This window comes from Tursiops truncatus, chromosome 17, assembly GCF_011762595.2.
Source record: "Tursiops truncatus isolate mTurTru1 chromosome 17, mTurTru1.mat.Y, whole genome shotgun sequence".
In the NCBI taxonomy this organism is placed as follows: Eukaryota; Metazoa; Chordata; class Mammalia; order Artiodactyla; family Delphinidae; genus Tursiops; species Tursiops truncatus.
In genome coordinates, this window is record NC_047050.1 from 11,499,405 (window position 1) to 11,504,450 (window position 5,046).

Sequence of the window (5,046 nt, forward strand, 5' to 3'; positions counted from 1 at the left end):
TACTTTTGTGCTATTGTTATTATTTTACATATTATACCTATATATTTTATAAATTCAATAATATAGTTCTAAATATTATTTTATATAATTTTAAATCTTTTAAAAAAGGTGGAAGTAGACATCCACATGCAAAAAAAAAAAAAGAATCTAAACACAGACTTTATAACTTTCCTAAAAAGTAACTCAAAATGGATCATAGACCCAACTGTAAAATGCAAAACTATAAAGCTCCCAGAAGATAACATAGAGGAGAAAACCTAGATAATTTGGCGTATAGTGATGCCTTTCTTAGAAAGAATACCAGGGACTTCCCTGGTGGTCCATTGGTTAAGACTCCACACTCCCAATGCAGGGGGCCCAGGTTCAATCCCTGGTCAGGGAACTAGATCCCACATGCTGCAACTAAAAGATCCTGCATGCTGCAACTAAAAGATCCCACATGCTGCAACTAAAGATCCTGTACGTGGCAAAGAAGATCCTGCGAGCTGCAACTAAGACCCGGCATAGCCAAATAAATAAATAAATATTAAAAAAAAGAAAGAAAGAATACCAAAGGCACAATCCATGAAAGAAATAATTGATAAGCTAGACTTCATTAACATTAAAAACTCCTGCTCTGTGAAAGATGATGTTAAGAGAATGAGAAGACAAGCCACAGAATGGGAGAACATATTTGCAAAGGATACATCTGATAAAGGACTATTATCCAAAATATAAAAATAACTCTTAAAACTCAACAATAAGAAAACAAATAACCCAATTGAAAAATGGACAAAAGACCTTAACAGACACCTTATCAAAGAAGATATAAGGATGGCAAATAAACATATGAAAAGATGCCTCACATTGCAGGTCATCAGGGAAATGCAAATTAAAACAACAATGATATATCACTACACAACTATTACAATGGTCAAAATCTAGAACACTGACAAGGTCAAATGCTGGTGAGGATGTGGAACAACAGGAACACTCATACATCACTCATGGGAATGCTATACCCATCACTCATGGGAATGCTGTACCCATCACTCATGGGAATGCTATACCCATCACTCATGGGAATGCTGTACCCATCACTCATGGGAATGCTGTACCCATCACTCATGGGTACAGCCACTTTGGAAGACAGTCTGGCAGTTTCTCATAAAACTAAACATATTCTTACCATATAATATAGCAATGGTGCTCTTTGGTATTTACCCAAAGGAATTGAAAACACAGGCAGAACATTCTTGGACATAAATCACAGCAAGATTCTTTTTGAACCAGCTCCTACAGTAATAAAATAAAAATAAAAATAAATCAATCGGACCTAATTACACTTAAAAGCTTTTGCACAGCAAAGGAAACCATAAACAAGATGAAAAGACAACCCTCAGAATGGGAGAAAATATTTGCAAATGAAGCAACTGACAAAGGATTAATCTCCAAAATATAAAAGCAGCTCATGTAGCTCAATATCAGAAACACAAACAACCCAATCCAAAAATGGGTGAAGACCTAAATAGACATTTCTCCGAAGAAGACATACAGATGGCCAACAAACACATGAAAGGATGCTCAACATCACTAATCATTAGAGAAATGCAAATAAAAACCACAATGAGGTATCACCTCACACTGGTCAGAATGGCCATCATCAAAAAATCTACAAACAAATGCTGGAGAAGGTGTGGAGAAAAGAGAACCCTCTTGCACTGTTGGTGGGAATGTAAACTGATACAGTATGGAGGTCCCTTAAAAAAACATATGACCCAGCCATCCCACTACTGGGCATATACCCTGAGAAAACCATAATTCAAAAAGATACATGTACCCCAATGTTCATTGCAGCACTATTTACAATAGCCAGGACATGGAAGCAACCTAAGTGTCCATCAACAGTTGAATGGATAAAGAAGTTGTGGTACATATATGCAATGGAATATTACTCAGCCATAAAAAGGAACACAGTCGGGTCATTTGTAGTGATGTGGATGGACCTAGAGTCTGTCATACAGAGTGAAGTAAGTCAGAAAGAGAAAAACAAATAAAGTATATTAACACATATATGTGGAATCTAGAAAAATGGTACTGATGAACCTATTTTCAGGGCAGGAATAGAGACGCAGATGTAGAGAACGGACTTGTGGACGCAGGGTGGTAAGGAGAGGGTGGGACTAATTGAGAGAGTAGCATTGACATATATACACTACCATGTGTAAAATAGGTAGCTAGTGGGAAGCTGCTGCATAGCACAGGGAGACAAGCTCGGTGCTCTGTGACCACCTAGAGGGGTGGGATTGGGGGGTGGGGTGGGAGGGAGGCTCAAGAGGGAGGGGCTATATGTATATGTATAGCTGATTCACTTTGTTGTACAGCAGAAACTAACACAACATTGTAAAGCAATTATACTCCAATTAAAAATAAATAAATAAAATGAGATGCCATTTAAAAAAAAGAAAACTTATACCACACCAAAACCTGCACATGGATTTTTTTAGCAGCTTTATTCATAATTGCCAAAACTTGGAACCAAAATGTCCTTCAGTAGGTTAATGGATAATTAACTTTGGTACATCCAGGCAATGGAATATTATTTAGTGCTAAAAAGAAATGAGTTATCAAGCCATGAAAAGACATGGAGGAGGAATCTTAAGGGCATATCCCTAGTGAAAGAAGCCAATCTGAAAGGCTGCATACTGTATGGCTGTAACTATAAGACATTCCAGAAAATGAAAAACTAGGAAGACAGTAAAAAGATCGGTGGTTTCCAGGGTTGGGTGGATGAAAGTGGAGAGACAAATAGGCAGAGCATAGAGGATTTTTAGGGCAGTGAAACTGGTCTGTATGATATCATAATGATGGACATATGTCATTGTACATTTGTCCAAACTCACAGAATGTGCAACACCAAGAATAAACCTTAAGGTAAACTGTGATCTTTGGGTGATTATGATGTGTCAGTATGGGTTCATCCTTGGTAAAAAAATGTGCCATTCCTGTTAGTAATGTTGCTGTTAAACAACAACAGGACAACGAAAACCTTCCCGCAGAATATCTTCCTTGTAAATTCCACTTTCTCTTCATTGACAAGAACTGTTTTCATGACCACTGTCATCTTCAAAAGAGTTTGAAAGAAATATCTTAGCTCTGGAGTCTCTGTAGTTGAAAAAAACAAGGGGGAAGACTAAGTGGCATCTGGGTCATCAGTCCATTATGTGACACACCCCAAGTTCATGTAGCTAATAAATGGTGCAGGACAACTCTCTTAGCCTAACAATCCACCTGCAGGTGTTCAAAGATTAGAATATACAAGTGATTAGTATAACATTTTGCAGTTTTATGACTTTAGATTTGTATCCACAGAGCCAGACAGAGGACTGAGAGAATTCATGATCCATGACATTAAGATGACATTAAGAGGGCTGGAAAGCTGTTGTCTGAGAAAGATCTAAAAAGAATGCAGATTCAATCATGCAATAAAAGGATTAGTTTAATTCAGCTAGGGTTAACAAGGGGAGGGTGGCAGGTGGTTTGTAGAATTCCATCTACCAAACTCAACATGTAATAAATAAAAAATAATACAAATACAAATTAAAAATAATAAAGCTGAAAGAAGAAAGGTAAAACAAAGTTAGGGAGCAAGTATTAGAATCCTGTCTTATACAGCTTCTGTTTGCAAACATGTATCCTCAGGGCTGTGTCCTGCCTGGACTCTCACCTGATAAGTAGCTGTCTCAGGGTCTAATGGTCAGCATAGTCACCTCAACTTGCCCAGGATGTTACAACTTCACTTCTGTCCAGCTAAGTGTCCTTCCAACCACATGGAGTTTTAGAATTAAATTTAAATATAATAAATTGAACCAACCCACAAATAATACTTTTGTGTAAGGTACAGGAATAAGTAATCATTGGGGTAATCTATATTTGTTGTTTAAAGTGTAATGCTGAAGGAATCTGACACATCACCCATGTGCTTTCACCTTTACCTGCATTATTGATTTCAGACTTGTAATTTTAACTTAATAGGCATAATAATTTGGCTAATTTTATGAATAGTTCTTAAATTTTTAGGATAATTTGAGATTCACTAAATTAGCATTAAATTAGCTCATGAATTGTTTTGCTTGTAACGATTATTTAGTTTACCTTAATATCTTAAAAGAGAACAGTAAATATGTGAAATTTGCAAATGTAGTTGAAATATTTAAGGAAGTGATGAAATAACTTGGGGAATTTGTAAATGGGAATGATTATTAAAAGGAATTTAGCTTGTTTAGTTTGATTTAATCAAATATTAATAAAAGAATGAGTAAAAATGATTCATATTTTATCAGAATTATAAATAGAAGAATATGACTTGTAAATTACACTTAAAATGTAAGGGAATTAGGTTTTAAATTTTGTAATGTTAATAACTAAATATTAATTTAAAATTAAAGTAGCTGTAAATAGTCCTTTCTCTGCACAAAGGCCCCTCTTGGACTTCAAAGGCTACTTGTTGACACATTTTCATTCTGGATGAATAGAGGCTTTATGTAGCAATTCAGTGGTTACGCAGCCCAGAGCACTTGTCTACACAAGGACAATAAGCTGGTTAATGCCAAATATGAAGGGAGCAGCAGCTTCCAAGAACTCGTGGTGCACTCTGGTTATCAGAAGGGATCTTGCTCTAAGATCCCAGCCACTCTAGTCCCCTCATGACATTCTACTTAAAACCATTTTTTCTAACGATAAAGAGAAACATGGCCTTGAATTTGGGCAAACCTGTCCCATTCAGCAGGTTTGATTACTCTGACAATGGAGCTGAATTTACACTGCTCAGAGGATACCTGAACACATGGCTTTGGGCCCATGGTCTCTTGGTGAGAGGCTCCAAGACCCTCCAGAAAAGGGAGCATTTGATATTTTCTGTAGAACAAGTGAGTTTAGGTTGTATCAATATCCTTCCTTGTTCAATAGAACTTCAATTTATTTATCTTGGCTACGTCAAAATTGCTGAAGTATCATTCAATTCACTGTCCTCTGTGGAGTACTTTCCTTTTTACGTATCTAAATTGA